Source organism: Chinchilla lanigera, unplaced genomic scaffold (assembly GCF_000276665.1).
Source record: "Chinchilla lanigera isolate Chin_1 unplaced genomic scaffold, ChiLan1.0 scaffold00067, whole genome shotgun sequence".
NCBI lineage: Eukaryota > Metazoa > Chordata > Mammalia > Rodentia > Chinchillidae > Chinchilla > Chinchilla lanigera.
Window position 1 is genome coordinate 2,392,922 of NW_004955468.1, and position 16,920 is coordinate 2,409,841.

General features: G+C 39.4%; 1 protein-coding gene across 6 annotated transcripts in view; it reads right to left on the reverse strand.

Moving 5' to 3' along the window:
• The window catches only part of Znf146 (zinc finger protein 146), a 25,753-nt gene extending 8,833 nt beyond the window's left edge, over window positions 1-16,920 (reverse strand). Inside the window, exons 1-3 of one of the 6 annotated variants that reach the window (XM_013522331.1) lie at window positions 16,842-16,887; window positions 12,476-12,522; window positions 6,314-6,542 (exon numbers count right to left, since the gene is read on the reverse strand). The gene's annotated coding sequence lies outside the window, so the exon portion shown is untranslated. Of the gene's footprint in view, window positions 1-6,313; window positions 6,543-12,475; window positions 12,523-16,453; window positions 16,557-16,841 lie in introns of those variants that run through there. The other 5 variants (XM_005399891.2, XM_013522330.1, XM_013522332.1 and 2 more) reach the window with 5 other exon arrangements.

The following is a 16,920-nucleotide window of genomic DNA, read 5'->3' on the forward strand; positions in this document are numbered from 1 at the left end:
TTTTTTTGGTTTTTCTCCGGTACCAGGAACCGAACTCACGACCTTGCGCTTGCCAGGCAGGCGCTTTTTGCCGCTGAGCTAAATCCCCAGCCCCTTTTTTTTTTTTTTTTGGTGCTGGAAATTGAACTCAGGACCTTGCACTTGCCAGGCAGGTGCTGTACCACTGAGTTATATATATCACTGGCTCTGAAAAGTTATTATTTTAATTTAGAAATGTTATGGTTACATATGATGAGCTTATTATTTTTAAGTAAATCAATTGTTAAAGTACTTTAAAATATGATAAATTTTAACATAGCCCCTACAAATCAAAAATCTTTGGGGTTATCAACTTTTAAAAATATAAAGTTGACTTCTGCCAGGTGTAGTGAGGCACACCTGTAATCCCAACACTTGAGAGGCTGAGACAAGAATATCACGTTGAGTTCAAGGCCAGCGTGAACTACATAGTGCGTTCAAGGCCAGCCTGAACAACATAGCAAGACCTACACATATACAGGTACATTTTATTATAGTAATTACATCTCAATGAAGCTCTTAGAAAAAGTTAAGATCAGAGACCAAAAAGTTTAAGTAAGAGATGCTCAAAATATTTCTCAGTATCAAATACTTTCTGTTCCCTTACTATGTACATGGTATAGGTCTACACTCTAGGAACAAATAACATTAAAATAAATGGCAAAATCCCCTGCCTTCTTCAAGTTTATATTCTATTGAACAAAAGATAATCCCAGCATTTGGTGGGCGAGGAAGGGGGATCACAAGTTCTAGGTCTGCCTAGGCAACTGAGCAAGACCTTGTCCCAAAATTTAAAAACTGGGGTTGTAGTTCAGTGGTATAGTGCTTACTCAAGTCTGTGTGAGGCCTTGTGTTCAGTCCCTAGTACTAGGGAAAAAAAGGAACAACAATCTTTCTATAACAGTAATAAATGGGAGAAACCACTTTGAAGGTATCAGTATGTAATACAGCAAGCATTGTTAATTCCCTACCACTCTGTTTGTAACTCCGTACTGTCTGTACTGTTCCTTTGCTATTTTGTAAAATGTTGTCTGTCTGTTAATATTTTCCTCCTTTTATTTTTAAAATAAAAAAAAGTAATAAATGGATTAACAACATCTCACATGTATGTAAAAAACTCCCTATAAGAATAAATATAAACTGTCCCTTCAAAAGGTTACAGTACAGATTCTAGACACTAAAATATAAAAACATGTAAAATAAAACGAAGTAGTATGAACCATTAGGACACTTATCAAAAAAGGTAAAATTAACAAGAGCATTTTAATGAAAATTGAATTCAGGGTGTGGTGGCCCACACCTGTAATCCTAGCACTCCAGAGGCTAAGGAAGGAAAATTGCCATGAGATCAAGGCCAGCCTGTACTACATAGCAAGACACTGTCTCAAAACAACAGCAACAACAAAAACCAGGTATGGTGGCATACACCTATAATCCCAGCACTTGGGAGGCTGAGGCAGGAGGATCACTACAAATTCGAGGCCAGCCTGAGCTACATAATAAGTTTAAGGACAGTTTGAACCACCAGTGGAGACCCTGTCTCAAACAAACAAAAGTAGAATTCAAATTTAAATGATCAGCAAGACCTGGATTAGAGCACTTTATAATCAAAGGCAAGTATTAGGCTGAGTGTGGTGGTGCACATCTATAATCCCTAGCACTCTGGGAGACTGAGCCCGATGGATCCTAAGGTTTGTTGTGCTTTTTTGTTTTTGTTTCTGTTTTTTTTGGACAAAATCTATGCAGTTGTGGCAGGTCTTGAACTCAAGGTGATCCTTCTGCCTCAGCCTCTTGAGTGCTGGGATTATAAGTGAGTGCCACCACATCCTGCCTGGATCCTGAGTTTGAACCTAGTTTAGGCAACTTGGCAAGTCCCTGCCCTAAAACTAAAAGGGCTTGAGATGTAGCTCCACATGAAAAAAAAAAGCCTTGGATTCAAATGTTATTAACAAACACTATCCCCAACAAGAGAAAAAAAAGGGGGAGAGGGGCAAAAATCAAAAGAATTTTATAAGGGAAAGAAATATGTTTGTTTTTATAGCCATATAGTTCAAGTCTTTTGAGTAGAGTAAAATCTTTTTTAATGGTTTGACTGACAGTATCATAGGACCATGAGAAAAGACAGCTCAGATGAATTATAAAATGGGTTTATGTGACCTCTGAACCTGGGAACAAAGGGATGAAACTTCTAATTTGGGTGTTTTGTTTGCTTGGTTTTTTGAGACAGGGTCTTGTATGTAGTTCAGACTGGCCTCACACTCACGGTAATCCTCCTGCCTTAGCCTCCCAACTGGTGGGATTATAGGCATGTACCATCACACCTCACAAAATTTCTAAATTGGTAAGATATTGTAGTAGTCTCCCTTAACCTCAGGAGATAAGTTTCAAAGCCCACACAATGTTTTTTTCCTATATATACATACCTATGATAGTTTAATTATGAATTATGCATAAGAGGGGCTGGGGATTTAGCTCAGCGGCAAAGTGCTTGCCTAGCAAGCGCAAGGTCATGAGTTTGGTTCCCGGTACCGGAGAAAAACCAAAAAAAAAAGAATTATGCATAAGAGGTTAACAAAATAAAGCAACTGTAACAAACAATAATAAATGCCTTGAAAATAGGGAGGTGTTTTGAGACAGTCTCACTATGTCGTTCAGGCTGGGATTACAGGCATGCACCACCACATCCAGAAAAGTTTTGTGAAAATGGACTCTTTATCTCTCTTAGCTAACAAAAGGCAGATGGTGTAGATACAATGGAGAAAGATGATTCACACTGCAGTACGGAATGAGATTTGATTTCATCATGCTACTCATTACCTTTTGAATTGCTTATTTCTGAAAGTTTTTATTAATATTTTATATTCACAATGTGGTTAACTATGGATAACTGAAACCACACCAAATGAAACGGGGTAAGAGAGAACTACCATTATGATTTCTCTCTGACACAGGAGAATACAATCAGTCAGAGAGCTGTTTGTGCTATTAACTGGTAAAATTATTCCAAGCAAAACAGAAAGGCTGGCGATACCAAAAGAACGGACATTACAAAAAATTTATTCTATCTTTAGAATGGATGAGTCGTTTCCAGGAAGAAAGGCAGAACCCAGAGTTTTAGGAGCCACCTCTGGTAAGAAGGATTCAGGTAAAGAAAGACAAAACAAAAGATGAGGAAACAATTTAGATAATGCAACATTACAGGTCAGCAAAATACCAATCAAACACGTGAGGAGCATTCCAGGAAAGGTGATTGTAACATAACAAATAGATCATTTCTTCTAAGATGGTAGAGGATAACTATGCCCATTTTTTGACTGTAAATGAAGAAAAAAACTGTTGATAAGAGTAGGAAATAGGGCCAGGGACGTAGCTCAGTGGTATAGCGACTGCCTGGTAAGCTTGAAGGCCCTGCATTCAACTCCCATTACCAAAAAAAAAAAAAAAAGAAGGAAGTAGGTGTAATTTTGTTTGTTTTGTTTTTTGAGACAGGTGCTTGCGGTATAGTTTAGGCTGGCCTCAAACTCACTATATAGCTTAGGTTGGCTTCAAACTTATGAGTCAGGAGGTTGGCGATCCTCCTGACTCAGTACAGGTATATGCCACCATGCCCAGTTTACATTAGGATTTTTAGTATTTTTATTCCTTCTGGGTAGTTTTCCCCAAATACTGCACTTTCCACCCTCAGACTCTTCAGACCTTTGAAGTACCACTTTCTCAATGAGACTTTTCCTTTACTAACTTTTTTTTCTTTTTTTGAGACAGGGTCTCGCTATGCAGTTCAGACTGGCCTTGAGCTCACTTTGTAGCCCACGTCGGTCTTGTTCTTTTTTTTTTTTTTTTTTTTGGTTTTTTTCCGGTACCGGGAACCGAACTCACGACCTTGCACTTGCCAGGCAGGTGCTTTGCCGCTAAGCTAAATCCCCAGCCCCCCCAGGTCGGTCTTGAACTTACAACAATCTTCCTGCCTCAGCCTCCTAAGTGTTGGGATTACAGGGGTGTGCCACCACGCCCAGCTCCACCAACTTACTTTAAATCACAACCTGGGAGGATATAGCTCAGTGGTACAGCAGGATCAAAGCTCTGGGTTCAATCGCCAGTATTGACTCCCATAAAAAAACTAATTAAATATCCAAATGGCCCTCAGTACAGTTCTTTTTGGTTTTTTTCCAAAGCACTTTGTCATTATTTGATGGAATACGTTTTTTACTTATCATTCACATTCTTCTCCAACTACAATACAGCTTATAGGAAAAAAAAATTTTGAGTATCTTGATCATTGACATTCCCTTAGTGCATGAAATGGAAACCAATATCTAACATTCAGTAACTACCTAGTGGTAAAAACGTAAACTGGTTACTTTTAAGAGTGATAAGCCTGTTTCAATCACACTTTCACTAAAAGTAAATCACTGTGTAGTCTTGTCTGTGTATCTCTGCAAATCAATATGAACAAGTATTCACACTTATGTCTTCAATTGCACAAGCCTAGAAACAACCTAAATGCCCATTAATGAGACAAGTTAAAAAAAAAAAAAGACAAGTTTAATAACGTGACAGACTTCTAAAGAAAAAATTACATACACAATAGGATATGTACCATGCCACTATTTATATGAAAAGGTACAAGGACAGTGGTTTATAGAGATATAGCATATTTGTGGCAAAGATACATAATATATATAATATATTTTGGTTTACTCATAGACTAGTACCTAAAGATCAGTATGTGAGAAACTCTTCAAAGTGACTATCTCTGGAAAGAAACTATAGGACAAGGGTCAGAGCTAAAAGGAGTCTTCTTGCTCTGTATCTCAATGTTCAAAAATATTTATGAGGGGCCGGGGATGTAGCTCAGCAGCACAGTGCCTATCTGGCTAGCACAAGGCCCTGAGTTCAATTCCTGGTACCAAAAAAATAATTAAGTAAAATTTTAAAAAGTGTGAATTCATTACCAAAAAGAAAAAGACATTAAAAAACACTCATATGTACTGAAGGAGTCCAACTGTCACCATCATAGGCTGAACAGACTGCGTTAAGCCTCTTTCTGTCATGCTATCCTTTTACATCTGCTAAAGATATAACCATGGGTTATATAAGGCCCAGTGACCATGGCTTAACCCCATAATTCCCATCATTATTCAGCCCTGCTCTTGACTCTACTTTCTCAAGCCTTGTCCCTGGCAAGTAGCCACAACTCCTTTCCACTAAATTCTTCCCCCTCAAAAGTCCCATTCTGATCTTCTCCTTTCATAGCCCTGCTTTATGCTGATGACCCCATAAAAGACCTTATAGCCTGGTCTGAGATCTTATAGGTCTGGTCTAAGTTGCAGGACAGTCCCTCTCAGACTTATTCTAAGCAAACCTGTCCTTACTGGAGAGCTCATACTTTTTGTTTTTTCTTCCTTTTTTCCTAATGTACATTCACAAAAAGTAGCATAAAGAAACCAGTGAAAGAGGGAAATGAAGAGTGGTAGATCTGTTGATCTATGAAAGGGGAGGGATGTAAGAATGCAAAAGCAAAATATTATTCTGAGGCCCTTAACCACTGAAAAGAATGATACAAGGTACCAAGTAGTAAAGAGGAAACTAAGTATCAGATGATATGAAAAAGTTAAGACCTATAAAAGATAACACATGAAGACTATACACATAACAAGATATGAAACCAGATATGAGACTGAAAGAAAACAATCATAATAGTAAAAATAAAGTATGAAGTATTAACATTAAGACAGAGATAAGAGAGATACACAGCCCTTTAGAATCAGATGAAAGAAGTACAATACTGCCTGGGTGTAGTGCTTCAAGCCTACAAGCCCAGCTACTTGCGAGGTTAATTCAAGAGGATGGAAGTCTGCAACTAACTAAAGCATGGGCAATTTAGTGAAATCCTGTCTCAAAAGGTAGAGCTGAGTGTTGGAGTATACGCCTGTAATCCTAGCTTCCAGGAGGCTGAGACAGAAGGGTCACTTAGTTTGAGATCATCCTGAACTACATAGGGAGACCTTGTCCCCCCCACCAAAAGAAAAAGCCCAAAACACTTCTAAAACACAAAAAATTAAAGGGCAAAGAGCTGGGGATTTAGCTTAGCCCTCCCTAGGTTTAATCTCCAGTACTGGAAAAACAAAAGCGTACTGAAACAAAAAAAAATCATGTTTGCAACTGTCACTGGGACATCTATGAAATACCAAGTGATAACCCAAGACTAGGGCCTATAAGGAAGTGTCCTCAAAAGTACTTTAGAGTTATCAACGTTAACTAAACATCTATACCAACTTAGTTGTCACTCACTCACCTAGACAGACTCTTTCCATTTCTTTCTCCACCATCGAGTTTGTCCTCTTCAATGGAAGACTTTATCCATTTTGGTCTCTTTAAAACCTGCTACTGGGGAAAATGACACAGCACTAAACTGTTATTGCTGTGACCAAAGTACCATTCTAGAATTCAGGATGAGCCCTCTGGGGCCCCTGGGCTGAAGGATGAGAAAGGTGTACTTTCCAGAGATGCACAAGGAAGTGGCCCTGTGAAAGAGAAAAAGATGATGATTTCTTTACCTTGTGATCAAAGCACGCAAGTGTATAGGCAAAAGATCTACAACTTTTTTGGGGGAGATAGGGGCTTACTACATAGCTCAAGCTGGCCTAAAACTCAAGGTAATCCTCTTGCCTCAGCCTCCCATGTGCTAGGATTACAGGTGTGTGCCACCTAAGCCTGGGAACCTAGGACTTTTTTCAATCCTAAATTTTACTGTTGTTGAGGCAAAGGGTCTCTGTGTAGTTCAGGCTTGCCTTAAACTCACAGTGTAGCCCAAGCTGGCCTCGAACTCATGCCAATCTTCTCACCTCAGCCTCCCAAGTGCTGCGATTACAGGTGTGCACCACCACACTTGGCTGAATCCAAATTTTAAAGTCATACTCACTGAGCTATTTAAAGTCTCCATACATCCAGAAGTAGGGAAACAGAGAAAATTAGCCCTCAGAATTTTACTTAAATAGGAAATCTGCTCATTCTTCACATGACTGGTTGCAACTTTTCCTCTGGCGCCATGCTCCTACCCAGGTTTTGGGTTTTTTACTATGGCCCTTATTCCTGCACAAATACTCTTTGACTATAACAACAAATGCCTCTCTTAGAACTAAGCCACGTGGGCACAGTGTGTAGTTAGTTTTTGTGACAGTATTCAGAATTTAAAACTCCCTATATAGTCACCTATTTGTTCAAAAATATTTTTAAAAATCAATTTAAAGACATTACTGGACAACTAATAAAATCTGAACATGGATGCAGACTTAACATATCCACGTCAAATTTTCTGATTTTGATTGCTGTGCTGTGTACATGAAACAGAATGCTTTTGTTCTTAAAAATTCATGTGTAAGTACTTATAAAGAGGATGTTATCTGTAACTTAAGCCTCAAATGTTTAGAAAAAAAATTTGACATTCATGTATCTGGAGAAAATAAAGAAATGAAAAAACAAAGCAAAAACACAAAATACAAAATGAGTGGTGGTTTTGAATAAATGGTACACAGAAATTCTGTTGTTCCATGCCAAGTATTTTATAACAATTAGTCATACAAAAAAGCAAAATCACAAAAAAACTTACATTACAACTTATACACACACATACACACAAACACACCATTTATTATTTATTCTGAAAAAGCTGTCATTAGTTCATAACTGGGTATCTGGGTATGGGAGAGACAGAAGGCTCACAGCCTGACTAAAACAGTAATATACATGGAGGGAAACTAAGAGGGTAACTTAGCTGGAGACAACTAATATTCAGGGCATTCAGAGTTACTAGGTTTCTGAGAAACATGCAGGCAGCTGGATGACTTACATCAAGAGACCACAATAGGCCAAGAGTAGAAATGGGAACCTGACAGTTATCTGAACTATCACTGTGGCTCACGAGACAGGATAACTGTGACTGCTAACAGAGTACACAGCACGTGAAGAGGTAGTCACGGACAGAGCCCAGAAATGCCAACAGCAAAAAAACCAGAAGAGGCCCCAGAGAAGCCAACTGTTTATAGTTTCAAATGGTCAAAATGCTTCTCCTAAAGACCACATAAATTATATAAAAAATAATGTGATTTGGGGTCTGGACAATCTACAGTATATCTAGTGAAACCACCGGGAGGAAAAAAATTAATTCTAAATGTAAGTATGGCTCAACACAGGTAAAACAGAAGTGGTGAGGAACCAAAAACGTGAGGTAGGAATAGCAAGAAGTCCTTGAGGTAAAAGATCTCAGAAATAATTACCAAATACCATTCTCAGGATGAGGGGCCCCTCCCTCTGTGAAGACTGCAACTGAATCTAATAACGAACAACAAAACTAAAGACAAGAAAAAACTCAAAACTATCTAATCAGACTCATGTACAAGACCTAAACAGGAAGTTGCACAGAAGCCTTAGGAAGAAATAGGAATGCAGAGGAGGGTTCTAAGGACTTGAAGAATTCTGAAGTCTGCAGCTAATATTTTCTTACAAAACAGCAAGTGGGGCTGGGTGCAGTGCTGCATATCTATGTCAGCACTTGGAAGGCTGAGGCAGGAGGACTGTCATAAATTCAAGGCCAGCTTGGGCTACATGAGTTCAAAACCAGCCCAAACTACACAGTTGAGAGCTTATCTGTGAAGAGGGAATTGATAAAAAGCAGATCACAGAACTAGATTAAAGAGAAAAGGAGGGCCAGGATATAGCTCAATGGCACAAGGCCTTCCTGGCAAGCACAATGCCTGCCTGGCAATCATGAGTTCGAGTCCCAGTACCAAAAAATCCAATTAAATTAAATTAAATAGAAAAGGACTGCAGGGAAAGCAGAGAGCGTGGCTTAAAAGTACTTGGGAATGGGATCCAGAGATACCAAATTTAGCAACTTCTAAAAGTGAACTTGTCCTGATTGCCAAGTATGGTGAAGAATTATGATCAGCAAGTCACAGAAAGGGGAGTCCTTTGCTGGAACCCTAGAGGCGGCACGTGAGGTATGGAACACAGGGTACTACCGTTCCTCTTTTCCTCGTGGTTATCTAGACAGTCATTCTCATACAAATGTGTAAGTACTGTGCACTAACTGATTGCTCCACTGGAGCTCCACTGTCATACAAATGTAACACAAATCATTTGTCTGCACAAAAAACAGGGAAAATGGGCAGTATAACGTCCCAACAAGTTTATTTGAAAATACTATCATAAAGCAGATGAAAACAGCATAATAAAATCAATTTAAAACATTTTTAAGAAATAAATGAAAAAAACACAAAAGAGAAACAGAAGTCATTCGGCTGCCTAAAAGAAGAAATGGATAGAAAGCAGGAAAGTAAGAATGAATCTTACCCAGTACCTTATGTTTATCCCAGCTGATTTGGGGGAGAGGAACTGAGACAGGGTCTCCCTGGGTTAAGTTCAGGCTGGCTTTGAACTTGTGGCAGTCCTCTGGCCTCAGACTCCAGAGGGCTGAGATTACAGGTATGCATAACCACGCCTGGCTTTCATTATTATCTCTCCTGGTTGTGCATCTGGGGCATAGACATAGTCTTAACCTTGAAGCCTTTTGTTTCTATTAATATTTCGAGACCCAGCCAGCACAATCTACATATATATGGATAATCATAATTATGGGGGTCGGGGATATAGCTCAGCGGCACAAGCACCTGCCTAGCAAGTGCAAGGTCTTGAGTTCAATTCCTGGTACAAAAAAAAAAAAACGTAATTATGTATCTGATCAAAAGCCCAGCATTTTATGAACTATCCAAACAACGGAAGCAACTCTATTAGTCAAAATAGAAGGGGGACCCCTACTTGATTATCATTTATATAGTTAGAAAAATTCAAAACTAACTGGGAATAAAGTTAATAGCTTTGTAAGAAATATTTAAAACCTATATGAAGAAAATTTGATAATAGTCCAAAGGAATCAGAAGAAAATTTAAATAAAATGTTATTCCAGCCATTGGGGAGGCTGAGGCAGGAGGATTTTGAATTCAAGGCCAACCTTGGCAACAGTGAGACACTGTCTCCAAATAAAAAACTAAAAGAAAATATGTATTATGTACATGGATAGGAATGTTTAACATCATAAAGATGTCCCTTTCCCCTAAATTATATAATCTCAATAGGAAGTTTTTGTTTTCTAGAACCAGGTAAGCCGTTTCTAAAGTTTACAAAGAAAAATAAAGCCCGGCGTAGTAGTACACACCTGTAATCCCAGGCTGCTTCCTAAAGTAGGAAGATAGCAAGTTGGAGCCCAGCCTGGCCAAGTAACTTAGGGACTTGTTTTCTTTCTTTTTTTGGTCTTTTTGAGACAGGATCTGGCTATGCAGTTCAGGCTCACTTTGAGCTCAATTTATAGCCCAGGCTAGTCATGATCCTCCTGCCTCAGCCTCCCAAGTGCTGGGATTACAGGTGTGCACCACTACGCCCAACAATTAATTGTTGTTTTAAAAAATATATCTGGGGATACTTCAGTGTGAAAGCTCTGGGTTCAATCCCAGTACAAAAAATAAGCAAGAATAGCCAAGAAAACTCTGAGAATAAGCAATAAGATCAGCTATCTCAGATATTAAAACATAATTATAAAAGTTGAATAATAAAAAGGTAAGACTATGAAGTCCAAAACCAGGCTATATAAATGTGAGGATTTAGCATGTGGCATCTTAAAATAGTAGATGAAACCTTCAAAAAATGGTGAAGAACTAGGTAACTAAATGGAAAAAGATAAGCCTATTCTGATAGGGATAACGTTTTTTTGATTCTTGGACAGGGTCTTGCTATGTAGTTCAGGCTGGTTTTAAATGCACTATGTTGTCCAGGTAGGTCTTGAACTCATGGCCTCTGGAGCACTGGAATTACTCTAAATGGATCAAAAATGTACATTCAAATATAAAACCTGAGCTGGAGATTTAACACAGTAGTACAGTACTTGCCTAGTGTGGGTAAGACCCTGTGTTCCATCCACAGCACTGCTGAGTGAGTGAATGAATGAATGAATGAATGAATAAGAGGGGAAAGAGGAATGGAGAGAGAGAGAGAAGAAAAAAGGAGGGAAGGAGAGAGGGAAAGAGAAACAGAAACGAAAGCCTATGTAAATGACATCCTTGTAAGAATTTGAAAACAGGTAAAATTTGGAGTGGAAAAGGCTTTCTGACTATGATCATACATGGAAAGACTGATAAATCTAAGTATATAAAAAGAAAATCTTCATTTGAGAGATACAAATTAAAACAACAGTGAGATCCCATCTCACCCCAGAAAGAATGGCTATTATCAAGAAATCAACCAATAACAAATGTTGGAGGGGCTGTGAGGAAAAAGGAACCTGGTGATGGGAGTCAAGACTGGTGCAACCACTGTGGAAATTAGTGTGAAGATACCTCAAAAAACTATGACTCAGCTATTCCCCTTCTTGGTAGCTTCCCAAAAGAATTCAAAGCACCATATCACAGTGATATATGCACACCCATGTTTACAGTGACACAGTCTGTAATAGCCAACTCTTGGAAACAGCCCAAATGCCCATCAACTGGGTTCTTTTATATAACATAGTACTACCCTGCCATAAGTAAGGATAAGCTCAAGACATTTCTAGGTAAAAGGATACACCTTGAGATCAGACTCAAGTAAAATACATTGAACATATGTATAAATATCTCATTGTTTTGTAAATAAGGACCAAAATGGGTAATAGGCATTGTGAAACAGGAAGAAAATGTTCAAATGGGGATGGGAAAAAGGGAGGGGAGAGGGGAGAAAAGAAGGGAAAAGTAAAAAAATGGGAAAAAAAGGAAAACAACAAAGTCTGCTTACTCTTTTTTTAATAAAAAAAAGGATAATGTAACATAAAAAAAAAAAAAAAACCTTCCTGATTCTGCATGGCTTAGAAAAGAAAACAATTACTATAAACAACGCCAAAACACAAATGAAAATCTGGAGTGTGGGGCTGCGGCTCATTTCACAGAGCTATCTTTTTAAGTATATAACAATTCCTAAAAGACATTCCATGGAAAAATGGAGAAAAGTATGTATGTGAGCAGACAGTTCTCAGATGAACATATATGGTCCTTGCATTGTAAATTAAACTTACACTCATATGCAATTCTTATTTGTGCCTTTGGTTAAAAAAAAAAAAAAAAAGCAGGGAGTGGTGTGATGCACCCCTGTAAGCCTATAACCCCAGCACTCAAAGGCTGAGGCAGGACGATCACTGCAAGTTCAAGGCCAGCCTGAACTGGAGAACAAGACCTTGTCTCAAAAAGGGAAAAAAAACAGGCATATAGCTCAGCAGCCTGGCAAGCACAAGGTCCTGAGTTCAATTCCTATACAAAAAAAAAAAAAAGCCAAAAAACCCCCCTCCAAAACCCACAAACATTCAACACTACAATCTGAGGCTAGTTATGGGAAAAGGAGCTACTGCACATTGCTAGTGGGAGTGTTATATACTTACCCACTGGGCAATTCCACTTGGAGAAATCTACTTTAGAGATACTCCTGCTTAAGTACAAAATAACACAGGTAAATTATTCAGTAATGAGGTAGGCAGAAAGGAGATGAGGCAACCCATAATTTTAAGTGTCTTCTAAAAATACTGCAACTTCCGGACACAAAGTTACTCAACATTATCCATTATCTTTACCTCCCTGGGCTCCCCTCCCTTCCAGGCCCATTATATCACACTCCTTAAAGATACTATTAAATCCATGAATTAACTCAGTTGATAAGCTAAAGGTCAGCAAACCAATACAGAATCAGATTCAAAGAGTTCAAAGAATGTTTTTAGGAAAAACATTTTAGTCCCTCATCTTAAAAGAATACAACAGATTGGGCCAATGCTTCTTCTCCTGTAAATGGACACTGTCTTTGACCTGCAAATTGAGCCCCCCTTTCTATAAATTTACACATTCCCTATTTTGCAAAAACAAATATTCCCAGCTCCAAACCAAAAGGAGCCTCTCTTGAGGGCCAACATTCCATCTTCTTAGTGTGTGCTTCTTTAATAGTGAGGCATCCTAAAATTCTTTTCTGTAGATGAGAGTCAAAAACCTACTTAACAGGCTGAGTTGAGGTCTCCACCTTCTCTTTGCAGGAACTCCTCAGACCCTATATCATGCATTTTCAGTGACAGCTAAAGACTGGAAGCAACAGAAACATTCCACAGGGGACTATAGCACATCCAACACAATGGTATCTTACATACACAGTAGTTAAAAAAAGGAAAAGAGTGCTCAAAAGGGACATCTTCAGGACATAAATGTTAAGTGAAGAAAGTAAATGTACAGAAAGGTGAATACGATATACTACCCTTTATATGAAGGTGGGAACAGGAATGAACAATAAATATATACCAGTGGCCAACCTAAAGGGTAAAAAGAAACAAAAAACCCCAATAAACTATATTTATATGGGACAAAGAATATGACTGCAAGAGAAAAGTAGAATGAGAGATATTTCTGTGACATATATTTTACATTACTTGCTTTTTAAAAAGTAATCAAGGGGCTGGGGATTTAGCTCAGCGGCAAAAGCACCTGCCTGGCAAGCGCAAGGTCGTGAGTTCGGTTCCTGGTACCGGAGAAAAACCAAAAAAAAAAAAAAAAAAAAAAGTAATCAAATTCATTTTTAAAGAAAAATAGTGCCTTGTCAAGTGCTGTACATGCCTGTAATGCCAGCACTCTGGAAGGCCAAGGCAGGCGGACTGTAAGTTTGAGCCCAGCCTTGACTCAAAGTGAGATCCTGTCTAAAATTTAAAAACAGCTGGAGATATAGCTCAGTGCAAAAACTCTAGGTTCAATCCCAATGGCGGGGGGAGCAGTCCCTTAACTTGAAAACAAATTGATATTAACTTAATCACATAATTCTCCGATAAAGGATTTTTTTCTTTCTTTTGTCTTTTTGAGACAGGGTCTCGCTGTGCAGTTCAGGCTGGCCTTGAGCTCACTTTGTAGCCCAGGCTGGCCTCAAACTCCCAATAATCCTCCTGCCTCAGCCTCCTAGAGTGCTGGGATTACAGGCGTGTGCCACCATGCCCCACCTACTTTTTTCTTTTCCTTCTTTTTTCTTTGGTGGTACTCAGGATTGAACCCAAGGCCTTCTTACTGAGCTACATCTCCATCCTGTGAGACAGGGTCTGCTGAATTGATAAATTTCCAAACAGGGCTCAAATTTGCTATCCTCTTACCTCAGTCTCCCAGACAGGTATGTGCTATAACATCTGCCTATAACCCATTTCTTACTGTAAGCAAAATACACTATAGATTCTATACTTCACAAGTAATAAAAATGTAGTTATTTCTTCTCATTCTTTTAAACAGCTATGTATTGCTATACTCTATAGCTATACCCACAGCATACTGATCCCATCTATTACTGATAGGCATGACTCGAACCATTTTTTCTTATTTCTGCTTGGTGCTGGGGATTAAACCCAGGGCCTTGGGCTTGCAGTCACTGAGCTACACTCCCTTCCCAATCCTTTGCTGTTGGTTGTTTTTTAGGTTTTTCTTTTTTTTCGTTTTTTTTTTTTTTGAGACACGGGCTTGCTATGTAGCTTAGACTGGCCCTGAACTCACCATGTTGTTCAGGCTGGTCTTCAAACATGGCAATCATCCTGCCTCAGCCTCCCAAGTGCATGAGCCACCATACCCAGTTCCTTGGTTGTTTTTTATTTTCAGACAGGGTCTCACTAAATTGCCAAGCTAGCCTCCAACTTGCCATGCTCCTATCTCTGCCTCCCAAGTGGCTAGGATTACAAGCCTGTACCACAAACTCTGTTTCCAGTACATTTCTATGCCAAATAGAAAAACTCATAGATAAACGCTGTCAACAACCAAGATTGCTACTAAAAGCAATCTTGTACCTCTATTGTTTCATGTAAATGTAGATACATTTGTAACATTAAAAATGTTGAGTTAAAGCAGCTGTAATTATCACAGATACTGCGTTACCAAATTTCCCTTCATATGCCTTGCCTATGCCAATATCGACACTATTTTAATTTCTGAGGCTTTATATTCATTTACTTATTTTGATTTTTTGAGATAGGGTCTGTGTATCTCAGGCTGACATGGAACTCGTGGTGACCCCCCTGCCTCAATCTCCCAAGTGCTGTGATTATAGGTGACAATCACCACAAAAATGTTACAGCTGGGAACAACTGCTTTGTTGTTCCGACTGCTACAAAGTAAGCACCGACTGCTTTCTTTTTCTTATGTTCACTGGCTATAGCTGTTTGTTTTACCGTGTTAATAAAATCAGCTCACCTAACGCCGCCCCCAAAATCTGGTTGATTCTTTTTTCAGCATCACATTAAATTAATAAATTCATTCTTTGGTACAATACAATTCTTTATGTACCATGGTATTTCTAGTCACATTTTACATTTACACCACTTAGCATTTTAAAATTTTTTCTCGAATTGTTTTGCACATTTCTTAAATTTATATCTTTTTAATGCTATTGCAAATAGTATTTTTCTTCAATTTTATCTCCTCACCGGCTGCTGTTTGTAAATTTGTGGCCATTGGTTTGTAGATCTTAATTTGGTACCCAATTACTTAACTATTATTATGCAAAGCTTTTAAAACAGGACTGCGGGTGACGTCTTTAGAAAAAGCATCCAAGCAAATAGTTCTCTCCATTATGTTACAAAATTCACATACTAGAAACACCTCCACTCATTAAGGAGTTTGGACTTTTATTCCTGACTTAAAGATAAACGCTGTCAGCAACCAAGTTTTCTTTTTAAAAAAGAAATGAGGTTAATTATTCCTCACCTAGAACCTCCGGCTCTCTAATTCTGGGCTTTCCATGTAGTGATACTGCCTCTCAAAACGAAAAACTACTAACTACAGGAATTTCCCTAGCAGCTCTTTATTAAGTAACTCAAAGATTAGGGGATTTAAGACAGGAAGCAGACATCACGTAACAAAAAATACCTTTGAAATATTCTTTTAAAAAAAATTAAATCAGGGTGATTTGCATTCTAACCTAATAAAAAAGGAGTTTTCACATTTAAAAATCGTTTTAAACTTATTCAATACTCGCTTTTTCCCCCTTCGGATCTTCCAAGTAAAATAACTCCCGAAGATGGCACCGTTATAACTATCAGCACTTTCGACACGGGAAATGCGGCTCACACGTTATACGGCACCTCAGCACGGGGCTCCGCATCTCCTTCGTAGGCGCAACCACACACAATCTTACACTGTTGCACGTTCGCTCAACAGTTCGAAAGAATGGGTCAAACTCTGCGGTCAAAGTCAGGGTCACTCACGCTCCAACCCTCCTCAGAGGCCCCCGCCTCCGCCCCATACGTAGGCCAAACCCTCTTAAACCCACTCCCCACGCGCGCGCCCCGTCCCTACAGATCAAGAATCCTTCCCTTCAACCTCCCCGGCCCGACAGACCCAAGACACCCAGATCCCACCTCCTACTTTCGCGCCACGTGTACCGAGAGGCCGTACCGACCCGCGGACAAAGACCAAAATGTCCACTCGGCGCGCTGCGCCTGCGCACTATGAAGGCGAGCCGAGCACTCCCAGAAGTCTCCGCGACGCGGCCCGGCGCGTTCACCCGACCAGCCAGGCCTGGGCCGGGACTTGCTTACCCGCTACAGTGATACCAGCGACGCAGCTTTTCTGGCCGCGGACTACATTTCCCTTAAGGCTGTGCAGACAGTTCTATCTCCCTCACGCACACTTGATAGCCTCCTCCTGTGGATTCGGGGGTCTTACGGTGAGTGGTCCTTATTGGAATCAAGTGAACTCAATCAAGCCCGCTAGAATATTTGGAGTGGGGACTACTTTGATACCTACCTGGCGCGATCTCAGAACAGGCCCATCCCAGACTCAGCCATCTTGTCCGTGTCTAATGTGGCTCTGGACTACGTTTCCC